Consider the following 13,752-nt stretch of genomic DNA (forward strand, 5'->3'; position numbering starts at 1 on the left):
ACCACTTTTTTTTTTTTAAGATTTTATTTATTTATTTGAGAGGCAGAGTTACAGACAATGAGAGGGAGAGACAGAGAGAAAGGTCTTCCTTCTGTTGGTTCACTCCCCAAATGGCCACAACGGCTGGAGCTACACTGATCCGAAGCCAGGAGCCAGGTACTTCTTCCTGGTCTCCCATGCAGGTACAGGGGCTCAAGGACTTGGGCCATCTTCTACTGCTTTCCCAGGCCACAGCAGAGAGCTGGATTGGAAGAGAAGCAGCCAGGACTAGAACCGGCATCCATAAGGGATGCCGGCGCCATAGGCGGAGGATTAACCTACTGCGCCACAGCACAGGCCCAGCCACTTTTCTTGGCTTCCCTAGGGTCCTGCCAGTGTTCTTTTCCCTTCCCCTATCTTTAACCTTTTGTTTCTCCAAGCCCAGGCCATTTCTGCAGCCAGTGGAGCCTTCACAATCAAGTTAAGTGACCACTCCTTCAAAAAGCTTTGTTTGGGGACAGCACTGTGGCGTAGAAGGTTAAGCCTTGTGGTGGTGCGTTCTAGTCCCAGCTGCTCCTCTTCTGATCCAGCTCCCTGATAATGGGCCTGGGAAAAGCAGCAGGAGATGGCCCAAGTGTTTGGGACCTTGCCACCCACATGGAGGACTCAGATGGAGTTCCAGGCTCCTGGCTTCAGCCTGGCCCAGCCCCTGTGGTGGCGACCATTTAGGAAGCAAACCAGCAGATGGAAGACTGATCTCTGTCTATCTCTCCCCTCTCTGTAATGCTGTATTTCAAATAAATAAATAAATCTTGAAGAAAAAGAAGAGCTCTATCCAAGGTTGTACAGGGATTTGTACCCAAGGTGTCTGGCTTTAAGTATCTATCCTGAATTACAGGTTTCTACTTACTGCATTCTTGAAAATGTTTTTATAAAACATTTAGTCAGAGCAGACATTTGGTATAGGGGTTAAGATACCCATGAACAGGTCTGGCATTGTGGCACAGTGGGTTAAGCTGTCTCCTGTGAGTCCAGCATCCCATATGGGTGCTGGTTCAATTCCTAGCTTCTCCACTTCCAGTCCAGCTCCCTGCTAACATGCCTGGGAAAGCAGTGGAGGATGGACCAAATGCTTGGGCCCTTGTACCCATGTGGGAGACCTGGATGAAGCTCCTGGCTTTGGCCTGGTTCAGCCTAACTGTTGCAGCCATTTGGTGAGTGGACCAGCAGATGGAAGATTCTCTCTCTCTCTCTCTCTCTCTCTCTCTCTCTACCTGTCAAGTAAATAAATAAATGCCTGGGTTCATTGCCCAGTTCTGCTCCTGACTCCACCTTTCTGCTACTCTAGACCCTGGGAGGCAGCTGGGCTGGCTCAGGTGATTGTGTCGGGTTCCCAGCTCCCAGCTTTGGCTGCAAGCAGCCCTGGTATTTGGGAAATGAACCAGTGAATGGAGCTTTCTATTTGTCTCTGCCTCTAGAAGACATTTAAAAAATTTAACAAACAAGCAAATGTATGTCTAAAAAAAAGGAGATTACTATTGCCCTTGAGGATTAAATTGAAAAGGAAAGTAGAATTTGACAGTCCTCTGAAATGGTACGTGGAAGAGTCTTAGAAGTTCATCCAGTCCTCTCCTTTCACAGTTGACAAAGCAGAGTTTCAGTTAAATGAGAACAGAGGCCAAACAGGTTTCATTACTTACCCAAGACCTTCTAGGACCAGTCCTCTTACTTCAGTCATGTCATCCACACGTCAGAGTAACTGTCTGTGTTCCCCAAATAACAACTCCCTAAGATTCATCCCCAAATTCCTTCTTCCCTCTCTAGACCAGCGCTGGGGAAGCAGCCCAGTCCCCTGTATTCAGTGGCTGTCTAGCTCTAGTGAGCTGAAGTGAACTGAACGAGGAAGTGCTCGGGGATCTTCCTGGAGAGGCTGTGCTCATCCAACGGCAGTGGCAAGTTCAGTCACGTACAGCTATGTAGCAACCACAGCAAACCACAACCGCCACAAACCCCCTGTGTGCTAACACAGATTCCTCGGGGTTGGTGAAACATCAGGGAGAAATTCTCGGGGTGAGACTCTCTCCCGGTGCTGCTTCGTAACCTACAAACATATGTGCCAGTTCAGTTCTTGCAGGAGACAGGAAACAGGGAACTGCTCCCGGGTCACTGGTGTGGATGAATCTCAAGGTTGCTGTGCCTTTAAGACTTTCAGGCCAACAGAAAGGGTCTAGATGAAGCTTGGACTGCTGTGCCTTCTGTCTTCCTTGGTGCGTGTTTGAGTGATGTCCCTTCATGATATTGTGAAATATCTATTTGGTCTTCTTCCCTGTTTCCTGGCATACAAAACAACTCCTAAAATCCTTGGAATCTCCCAAGTAATGATATCTTCTATGCTGATGAGTGGGTTTACGGTAACTCAGTTTATCGGATTTATAGCACTAAGACAGAAGCCCAGGTCAAACAACCTGGGGCTTGCAGTTGGCATCTAAGGGAGGAAGGTCCGTCTCCGGGAGTGTGTCCCCTCCTGTGGGATCTGTCCTATCTCCAGGCTGACTGTGTCAGAATGCAACTGGAGGATGCCCAGCTAGAGTTTTGTGCAGGAAGGTTGCTTGCTTGGTGTGTGTGTGGGGGGGGAAATCTCCACATCTCGGGTATCATAACATAGCTGTGTTGTGAGCTGTGTTGTGTGTAGGAGAAACTAAAATAGCAATAGAGTTTGTTTCTCCTTCCATTTCTCTACACCTTACATTTCCCCTACATACCTGGTTTTTCTCCTTCCTTTGTTCACAGGCATCCTTTGAACCTGCTTCAGATTAGTAGCTCTGGCTACTAAAAGTGCCTCCCTGGGACCCTCCTGGTTCCCCTTTAATATGCAGAGATCCTTAATACTGAAATTACTTCTCTCTATCAAAACGCCAATTCCAGAGCTGGTGCTGTAAGCCTCCACCTGCAGCGCCGGCATCCCATATGGGCACCGGTTCAAGTCCCAGCTGCTCCACTCCTGATCCAACTCTCTGCTGTGGCCTAGAAAAGCAGTAGGAGATGGCCCAAGGCCTTGGGTCCCTGCACCCACATGGAAGACCCGGAAGAAGCTCCTGGCTCCTGGTTTCAGATCGGCTCAGCTCTGACTGCTGGCCCTTTGGGGAGTGAACCAGCAGGTAGAAGACTTCTCTCTCTCTCTGCCTTGCCTCTCTATAACTCTGTCTTTCAAATAAATAACTAAATAAATATTTTTAAAAAACCGCCCATTCCTCACGCTTAATCTTAAGAAAAGTATGCTAGTTGGCCCATATTTTATTTGATGTTTTAAAACCGCCAAAGCAAGCAACAGCCCAAACAAAGCCTCTGTTGGAATAAGAAGAAGGTCCTTCTTCTCATGCTGCTTTGGTTTCCATCTGTCAGAAAACTGTCTGCATATACCGTCTTATTAAGGCAACACATTTGCTGCCATCTGTCAGACAAGTGCCATGATGAACACAACCCTGGGACGTCTACAGTGAGACGTGTGGCCACTCCCACACAGCAGTCCTGCCTTCCTCACCCTTCCTCCCCCAGGAACAGTGGAAGGAGACTGGACCAGGAATCTAACTGTGACATACGTCACAGCCTTCATCTTTGAATTTGCCATAATCATGATTTCCCTTATAAGAAGATGACAATTAAATGAGATAGCAAGTGCAACACTGCTATATGAGAGGCGTAATGTAAAGACCTATTAGATCCAAATGTTAAAGACTATTTCGTTGCGAGCTGGTTGCAGAAGGTCACAGTGATCGGAGTCACATTGTTCAACCCATACTCTTGGAGCTCAGCTCCAGGAGTGGGGGACTGTCTCTGCTTCTGCCTTCCTTTCTCTTCCATTTTTTTTTTTAATTTATTTTATTGACAGTTGCAGAGAGAGGTAGACACAGAGAGAAAAAGGGGTCTTCTATATGCTGGTCTTCTATATGCTCCCCATATGGCTGCAACGGCCAGTCTGAAGCCAGAGGCTTTCCCAGGCCAAAGCAGAGAGCAGGACTGGAGGTGGACTTGAACCAGTGCCCATATGAGAAGCTGGCACTGCAGGCCAGGGTTTTAATTTGCTGTGCCACAGAACTGGCCCCCTCCTCTTTCTACAGAGAGGAATTAGTCCCTCTCAAACTGAGTCCTCTCTTCTCAGCTTTGCCACATTCAATTTTTTTAAAAGATTTATTTATTTATAAGTCAGAGTTACACAGAAAGAGAAGGAGAGGCAGAGAGAGATTTTCCATCTGCTGGTTCACTCCCCAGTTGGCTGCAATGGCCGGAGCTGCGCCGATCCAAAGCCAGGACCCAGGAGATTCTTCTGGGTCTCCCACGTGGGTGCAGGGGCCCAAGGACTTGGGCCATCTTCCACTGCTTTCCCAGGCCATAGCAGAGAGCTGGATTGGAAGTGGAGCAGCCAGGACTCGAACCAGCACCCATATGGGATGCCAGCACTGCAGGTGGCAGCTTCACCTGCTACACCACAGCACCGGCCTCTTCCACATTCAATTTTATAACTGGACCATAGTTTTGTTCAACTTTGAAAGGGGTTATTTTTGCCTGAGAGAATAGAATTGTGTTGCCTGAAGGACAGAATCTGAGTGTCTATGCTGGGTTCTGTCCAGCATAGACAGAAAATGTAGGATCCTGGCTGTCTGGATTCCTCCCAGTTAATCATATATGAAATGAAACTTATGCTCAGACCAAGTTCCTGTTTCTCTTACCTCCAATTGAACTCAAAATACCTGGTCTGCCTTCAACAAACATAAATATAGTTTTGTGTGTCATTTGTTTACTATCCATATGGTTAAATTACCATGTAGCCTATGTGTGTTATTAAATCTACATAAGATTAGAGACAGGCACCAGCTCCTGACTCAAACTTCCTGCCAATGTAGACCCTGGGAGGTGGCCGTAATGGCTCAAGTGATAGGGTTCCTACCAGCCATGTGGGAGACCTGGATTGCAGTGCCAGCTCCTAAGTTTGGCCCAGATCAGCCGCAACTGTTGTGGGCATTTGGGAAGTGACCGCTGCATGGCAGCGCTCTCTCTGTATTTCTTTCTGCCTCACAAAGAAATGAATAAAATTTATATATACATATATATAAAAACATGAAATTGCAGTATCTTTTTTAAAAATCCTTACTTATTTATCTATTTTATTTGAAATGAAGAGAAACAAACAGGGATCTGCTAACTGCGGGTTCACTCCCCAGATTCCCATAACAGATGGGACTGGGCCAATCCAAATCCAGAAGCCTAGGACTACATCTAGATCTCCTAGCAGGGCTCCAACTGCTCGAGCCTCTCAGGGTGTGCATTAGCAGGAAGCTGGAATCAGGAGGATAGCCAGGACTCAAACTCAGGTACTCCTATATGACATGTAGGTGTCCCAAGCAGCATCTTAAAAAAGAAAAAAAAAGATTTATTCATTTATTTGAGGGGCAGAGTTAGAGAGAAAGTGATGGAGAGAGAGAGAGAAAGGCTTCCGGGGTTGGTGCTGTGGCATAGAGGGTAAAGCCACCCCCTGCAGTGCCAGCATCCCATATGGGCGCCGGTTCGAATCCTGACTACTAAACTTCTGATCCAGTTCTCTGCTATGGCCTAGGAAAGCAGTAGAAGATGGCCCAAGTCCTTGGGCCTCTGCACCTGTGTGGGAGACCCTGAAGAAGTTCCTGGCTCCTGGCTTTGGATCAGCACAGCTCTGTCAGTTGCGGCCAGCTGGGGAGTGAACCAGTGGATGGAAGACCTCTCCCTCTATCTCTGCCTCTCCTTCTCTCTGTGTAACTCTTTCAAATAAATAAATAAATCTTTAAAAAAAAAATGTCTTCCATCTGCTGATTCACTCTCCAAATGGCCCAAATAGCTGGAGCCTAGCCAATCTGAACTGGCACCCATAGGGGATACTGGTGCCACAGGCAGAGGCTTAGCCCATTACACCACAGCACCAGGCCTCTCGAGCAGCCTCTTTTTTTTTTTTTTTTTTAAGTTACACAAGTTTTATATATGAAATATATACAGATTTAGGAGCATAGTAGGACTTTCCCCCCATTCTCCTTCCTGCCCACATTCCGACTCTTTCTCCTCTTCCCTCTAGGAGTCCCATTCTTGATTTTTTTTTTTTTTTTTTTGACAGGCAGAGTGGATAGTGAGAGAGAGAGACAGAGAGAAAGGTCTTCCTTTGCCGTTGGTTCACCCTCCAATGGCTGCCACGGCCGGCGCGCTGCGGCCCGCACACCGTGCTGATCCGATGGCAGGAGCCAGGTACTTATCCTGGTCTCCCATGGGGCGCAGGGCCCAAGCACTTGGGCCATCCTCCACTGCACTCCCTGGCCACAGCAGAGAGCTGGCCTGGAAGAGGGGCAACCGGGACAGAATCCAGCGCCCCGACCAGGACTAGAACCCGGTGTGCCAGCGCTGCAAGGCGGAGGATTAGCCTAGTGAGCCACTGCGCTGGCCCTCCATTCTTGATTTTATAATGATCTATTTCCAGTGTTTAATGTTCATATAGTCAACCCTACCCTAAGTAAAGGAGTTTAACAAATAGTATGAAGAGAAAGAGAACAAAACAAAAGAGAACCTTATTCCTCAATGAAAGAGATTAGGGCTATAAACAATCATCTATTCTCAAAATGTGTATTTCACTTCAATATATTACATTTCAGGTATTCTATTAAGCCAGCCTCAAAAAGACAGATATCATATGTTTTCCCTGATCCAATGTAACCAAGCAGCATCTTAACCATGCCAAATGCTTCCTTCATTGTATACTTTCAGCCTTTTTTTTTTTTTTTTGGAAGATTTATTTATTTTGTTTGAAAGGCAGAGTTACAGAGAGGTGGCGGGGGAGAGAGGGAGAGAGAGAGAGAGAGAGAGGTCCTCCATCTGCTGGTTCACTCCCCAGATGGCCACAATGGCCAGAGCTGCACTGATCCGAAGTCAAGAACCAGGAGCTTCTTCCAAGTCTCCCATGCAGGTGCAGGGGCCCAAGGACTTGAGCCATCCTCTATGCTTTCTCAGGCCATAGCAGAGAGCTGGATGCTGGATTGGAAGTGGAGCAGCTGGGACGTGAACCAGCGCACATATGGGATGCCAGCACTGGAGGCAGCAGTTGTACCCACTATGCCACAGTGCCAGACCCATACTTTCAGTCTTAATACATTCTGTGTTTTATGTAGCACAAATACCTGCTCACATTTTCAGAATGACAGAGCAAACATTACTACTAAGATTACTATCGGGATTGATGCACCAATATGCATTTTTTTGTAGTGGAAAGAGAACACATTTGCAGGACAAAAAAAAAAAGAGAGCTGTAAAAAAAATAAAAAAGAGAGAGGGAAAACATTAGAGAGTCTATAAGATTATGGGAAACAATAAAATGTGAAAGCAAGAAATAAAAATGAAGTATTTTCCTACATAGAGTACAATTAGTTCATGTTGCGTTGAAATTAAATGAAACGTACAGCAAAACCTAAACAGGCGTTCTTCTTTCATCAGCACACAGGATATAAAGGTCATTTTTTTATAAAGGTCATTTTTGGTGTGCAAGTAGATAAAGAAAGTTCGTTTAAAATGAGAAAGATAATTCATTTCTCCCCCCCTAATTATTTGCTTACTTATTTACTTTGCTAGCTCATTACCCAAATGCTCACAACAGCCAGAGCTGGGCCAGGCTGAAGTCAGAGCCTAGAACTCAAAGTCTCCTATGTGAGTGGCAGAAGATGAAGCACTCAGCCATCTTCTACCTCCTAGGATGCATTAGCAGAAAACTGGGTGGAGAACAGAGTAAGTGGGGCCTGATTTGGCACTCTGACGTGGGGCATCCCAAGTAGCGCTTAACCCACTCTGCCACAATAACCATCCCAGACAATTCATTCTTATCTTAACAAGCAGGGGAATATTTCAAATCTGTGCAAAGGAAAATTTAAGTGGTTTACATATAATTTGTTGTATTTAAAATATAAACTATATGATGAGCTAAGTAATGATAGGAAAATAAAATTATTGACATAAATTATCTAGATTCGGAAAAAAAGATCAATTCAATTGTTTGACAGTTACATACTAAATTCAGAGACTAAACACATATGAGAGTACTTCAAAAATTTGTGGAAAAATGGAATTATAAGATAAGTTTAAGAGCACGCATGTGGCGTAGTGGTTAGGATGCTGATTGGGACACCCAAATCCAATATCAGAGTGTTCGGGTATGAGTCCTGACTCTGTTCCCAATTCCAGCTTTCTACTAATGTGCACCCCAGAAGGCAGCAGATGATAGCTCAAGTAATTGGGTTCTTGACACACCTGGGGGACCCAGATTGAGTTCCTGGCTCATGGTCTCTGGCTTTGGCCTGAATCAGCCTCAGCTTCTATAGCCCTTTGGGAGTGAACCAGAGGATGGGGAATCTCTGTGTGTCTCTATCTTTCTGCGTCTCATTAAGTAAGTATTTTGGGGGGCTGGTGCTGTGGCATAGAGGGTAAAGTTGCTACCTGCAGCCTGGTATCCCATATGAGTGCCAATTTGAGTCGTGGCTGCTCCATTTCTGATCCAGCTCACTGTTAATGTGCCTGAGAAAGAAACAGAAGATGACCCAAGTACTTGCACCCCTGCACCCACATAGGAGACTCAGAAGCAGCTGCTGGCTCCTGGCTTTAGACTGGCTCAGCTCAGGCTGTTGCGGTCATTTGGGGAGTGAACAAGTAGATAGAAGATCTCTCTATGTCTCTCTCCCTCTCTGTAAAAATAAATATTTTTTTACATTAGAAAAAGTTTATTTTGCTGACAGAATTTTTATGTCTGTGCATATCTTTTTCTTTTTTTTAAAAATTTTTTCTTAATTTATTTATTTGACAGGTAGAGTTACAGACAGTGAGAGAGAGAGAGAGACAGACAGGCTTTCCCATCACCCCCCAGTGGCCACTACGGCCAGAGCTACGCCAATCCCAAGCCAGGAGCCAGATGCCTCTTCCTGGTCTCCCATGCGGGTGCAGGGGCCCAAGCACTTGGGCCATCCTCCACTGCCCTCCTGGGCCACAGCAGAGAGCTGCACTAGAACCTGGCACCCATATGGGATGCCGGCACTGCAGGCGGAGGATTAACCTAGTGAACCACGGTGCCGGCCCCTGTGCATAGCTTTTTCATAATTCACATTCTCCATGAACTCTTTGAAGCATCCTATTTATTCAAATATTTGAAAAGTGGAAGTGGTACAGCTGAGACTCAAAGTGGTGCCTGTATGGGACGCTGAAGCTGCAGGCGGGCGCTTTACCAGCTCTGCCACAGTGCTGGCCCTAATTTAGAGATTCTTGAACTAACTTGTGCTAAGAGGTCTTGTGAGAGGGATCACAAATTAGAGACTGTAGAAGCATTTGAAATCTCCCCAGTCAGAGCAGCTGTCGATCATAGCATCAAATCATCCTTCACAGGCACTCTGCTCATCTTTCTGTGCCTTGGTTTCTTCATCTATAACAAATAGAATCATACACACGTAAGGTTGTCCTGGGGTGCTGGTATTGTGGCATAGCAGGTTAAGCTGCAGCCTGTGTTGCCAGCATCCCCTCTAAGCACCACCAGTTTGAGTCCAGGCTGCTCCACCTTTTATCCAGCTCCCTGCTAATGTGTCCAGGAAACAACATAGGATGGTCTAAGTGTTTAGTCCACTGTGCCCACATAGGAGACCCAAATGAAGCTCCTTGCTCCTGGCTTCAACTTGGCCCATCCCCACCTGTAGCGGGACATTTGGGGAGTGACCCAGCAGATGGAAGATCTCTGTGTGTGTGTGTGTGTTTCTCGGTGTAACTCTGACTTTCAAATAAATAAATAAATCTTTTTTTTTTTTTTAAGATTTTATTTGAGAGTCAAAGTTACAGACAGAGAGAGGGAGAGACAGAGAGGTCTTCCATCCACTGGTTCACTCCCCAAATGGCTACAAAGGCTAGAGCTGAACGGATCCAAACCCAGGAGACAGGAGCTTTTTCTGGGTCTCCCACATGGTTGCAGGGTCCCAAGCACTTGGGCCATCTTTTACTGCTTTTCCAGGCCATAGCAGAGAGCTGGGTTGGAAGAGGAGCAGCTGGGACATGGATCAGTGCTACAGGTGGAGGGGTTAGCCTACTACACTACAGTGCCGGCCCCTGTACATCTGTTTATGGAACAGATGCACTTTAAATACCTATTATTTTATATCACGGTCTGGATCATTAATTTTTTTATTCAAAAAGAAATTCAGACTATACTGTGTTTAATTTCACTTTGTGTAAATCTTCAAAACTTTGAAATTTTTTCCGTCTTTAAAAGTTTAGAGGGGGCTGGCGCCGCGGCTCACTAGGCTAATCCTCCGCCTAGCGGCGCCGGCACACCGGGTTCTAGTCCCGGTCGGGGCGCCGGATTCTGTCCCGGTTGCTCCTCTTCCAGGCCAGCCCTCTGCTGTGGCCAGGGAGTGCAGTGGAGGATGGCCCAAGTGCTTGGGCCCTGCACCTCATGGGAGACCAGGAAAAGCACCTGGCTCCTGGCTCCTGCCATCGGATCAGCGCAGCGGCCATTGGAGGGTGAACCAACGGCAAAGGAAGAACTTTCTCTCTGTCTCTCTCTCTCACTGTCCACTCTGCCTGTCAAAAAAAAAAAAAAAAGTTTAGAGGGGCTGGTGCTGTGGCGCAGTGTGTTAATGCCCTGGCCTGAAGTGCTGGCATCCCATATGGGCGCTGGTTCAAGACCCGGCTGCTCCTTGTCCGATCCAGCTCTCTGCTATGGCCTGGGATAGCAGTAGAAGATGGCCCAAGTCCTTGGGCCCCTGCACCCGTGTATAAATAAATCTTAAAAACAACAACAACATCGCTCTGGAGAGGGCGTTTAGCCTAGCAGTGAACACAATCACACCCCTCATCAGAGTGCTTGAGTCTGATACTTGGCCAATGCAGATCCTGGGAGCAGTGGTGATGCCTCAGGGAGAGGGGTTCCCTGCAACCCACATGGGACACCTGGATTGAGTCCCCAGCACCCAGCTTTGGCCTGCCATTGCAGACATTTGGGAAGTGAATCAAACAATAGGATTCTCTCTCTTCTCTCTCAAATAAATACATGAAAATTTTTTAAAAGATTGTATTTATTTATTTATTTGAAAGACAGAATTACAGAGAGAGGCAGAGACAGAGAGAGATCTGTCATCTGCTGGTTCACTCCCCAAATGGCTGCAATGGCTAGAGCTGAGCAGGTCTGAAGCCAGGAGCCAGGAGCTTTTTCTGGGTCTCCCACTCAGGTGCAATGGCCAAAGGACTTGGTCCGTCTTCCACTGCTTTCCCAGGTGCATTATCAAGGAGCTGGATCAGAAGCACAGCAGCTGGGACTTGAACTGGAGCCCATATGGGATGCTGGTGCTGCAGGTTGGGGCTTTAACCCTCTGTGCCACAGTGCTGGCCCCCAAATAAATAAATGTTTAAATTGACTGTTTTTAGGATTAAATTAGTTCATAGATATAAAGTACTTGCAACAGTTGCTGGCAGAGAACATGTTTTAAAAATACATATTTCATTTGCTTTCATACTAGTCTATTTTATCTCTTCCTATTATAGTATTAGCTCCAGCAGAACAGAGAATCTCATGAAACCTTGTGAAATGAATGAAAGGAATGTCTGCCTTTAAGACGTTGGCAACAAAATCATAGGCTGACATCATGTACTACCAGGACTTGCAGTAACCTTCACACAGAACAGAGCAGCTTCCACAGGAGCATGGAGGAGCCCTGGGCCATAGATGACTAGAATTCTAGTAGTCTGAGTGGACACATGGTGGCCACGCACTCATGCACTCAAAGGCTTGTGAGATTCCCAAGGAATGGGTATTGGGCTCCAGGTAAACACTTTTTCCCCCCTCTTAATTCAAAACAAAGAAATGCATATATCCACTGGATTGTTTGTGGAATCTTTTCCTCCTAAAACAGTGTATAATTTATTACATTTTAAAATATCAGCATTACATATATGAAAAGCTTTCAGCCTGAGCAAAACCCAAATCCCATCACTTATTTCCTATATGACCTTAGGCAAGCGACTTAATCTCTTAAAATCTCAGTCTCATCATCTATAAGTAAGGAGATAGTAATGCCTACCTTGTAGAACTGCTGTAAAAATCCAACTAGATGCCAGGAATTGGGCAGGAAAACAAAACAAAAAACAAGAAAGTCTATACAGAGGAGAGTAGGTTAAAGGGACATAGTAGCCAACAGAAAGAGCTCCCAGTGGCCAAAGCTGGAACAGTTTGAGCAACAAAATAAATGAAACATCACTGGGCTTTAACCCAAGTATAAAATAAATATCCATTAGTTTCTATGGATATAAACAAACAAACAAACAAACACAGGAGCCAGCATTGTGGTGAAGCAGGTTAAGCAGCTGCCTGAGGAGCTGGCATCCCATAGGAATGCTGACTAGAGGCCTAGCTACCCCACTTCTTGCCCAGCTCCCTACTAATGTATCTGGAAAAGCAGTGGAAGATGGCTCAGGTAAATGGGCCCCTGCCATCAGCGTGGGAGACATAAATGGAGTTCTAGGCTCCTGGCTTCAGCTTAGCCCAGCCATGGTTATTTCAGCCATTTGGGGAATGAACCAGAGGAGGATAGAAGATCTCTCTCTCTCTCTCTCTCTCGCTCTCGCTCTCGTTCTCTCTCTCTCTCTGCCTTTCAAATAAATAAATAAATCTTCAAAAATAAAAACAAGGGACCAGCATTGTGGTACAACAGGTTAAGTCACAGCCTGCAAAGCCAGTATTCCAAATGAGCCCCAGTTTAATTCCTGGCTGCTCTACTTCTGATTCAGTTCTCTGTTAATGCACCTGGGAAAGCGGAGGAGGATGGCCCAAGTGTTTGGGATCCTGCCACCCATGTAGGAGACCCAGAAGTTCCTAGTTCCTGATTTCGGCCTAGTCCAGCGTCGATCATTATCACCATTTGGGGAGTGAACCAACAGATGGTAGATCTCTCTATCTCTCCTTCTCATTCTGCTTTTCAAATAAGTAAAATAAGTCTTTTTAAAATATAAAAATAAATGCAAAAGAAAAGACAAATTTCTGTGCAAAAGAATTCCACATAATTTATGTAGATAATTGGCCCTCAAGGAGGGAGACTGTACCTCCTCATTGCAAGTGTTGCTTATACATAGTAGTGACTTCATTCTAAATAGTACAGTATCAAGAGTGGTGAGGAGTTGGGACTTGCATTGTGGCGTAGTGGGCAAAGCCACAGCCTGAGATGCCAGCATCTATATGGATGCCAGTTCATGTCCCAGCTGCTCCACTTCTGATCCAGCTCTCTGCTAAAGCCTGGGAATAGCAGTGGAAGATGGCCTAAGTGTTTGGGCCCCTGCCACCTGTGTAGGAGACCCAGTTGAAGCTCCTGGCTCCTGGCTTTGGTCTGGCCCAGTCCTGGCCCTTGAAGCCATCTGGTGAGTGAACCAGCCGATGAAAGATCTCCCTGTTTCTCTGTCTCTCCCTCTCTTTGTGTAACTCTGACTTTCAAGTAAATAAGTAAATGAAGAAGAAGGGGGGGAGGAAGAGGAAGAAGAAGAAGAGTGAGGGGAGTAACTTTGCAGTGGAAAACCTAGCAAATATCCCTAGCCAGATGATCAGAGTCAATACCACACTATGTCCTCCTGCCTCTGCCCCCCTGTAACTCTGCCTTTCAAATAAATAAATAAATCTTAAAAAAATTTAAAAATAGGTTTTCAGAAAAATAAATAAGGGGAAAAAAGAACCTATGGGAAACTTTTGAATAAAGT

The 13,752-nt window shown here is 46.0% G+C and overlaps 2 protein-coding genes across 2 annotated transcripts in view; one reads left to right on the forward strand and one right to left on the reverse strand.

The window, feature by feature from the left end:
* HIPK3 (homeodomain interacting protein kinase 3) overlaps positions 1–2,120 on the reverse strand; it is a 90,476-nt gene extending 88,356 nt beyond the window's left edge. The window contains exon 1 of the mRNA XM_051825509.2: positions 1,680–2,120. The gene's annotated coding sequence lies outside the window, so the exon portion shown is untranslated. The remainder of the gene's footprint in view (positions 1–1,679) is intronic.
* CD59 (CD59 molecule (CD59 blood group)) overlaps positions 1–13,752 on the forward strand; it is a 684,742-nt gene that overhangs the window by 478,464 nt on the left and 192,526 nt on the right. The gene's annotated exons all lie outside the window — the stretch shown is intronic.

Source organism: Oryctolagus cuniculus, chromosome 1, assembly GCF_964237555.1.
Source record: "Oryctolagus cuniculus chromosome 1, mOryCun1.1, whole genome shotgun sequence".
NCBI lineage: Eukaryota > Metazoa > Chordata > Mammalia > Lagomorpha > Leporidae > Oryctolagus > Oryctolagus cuniculus.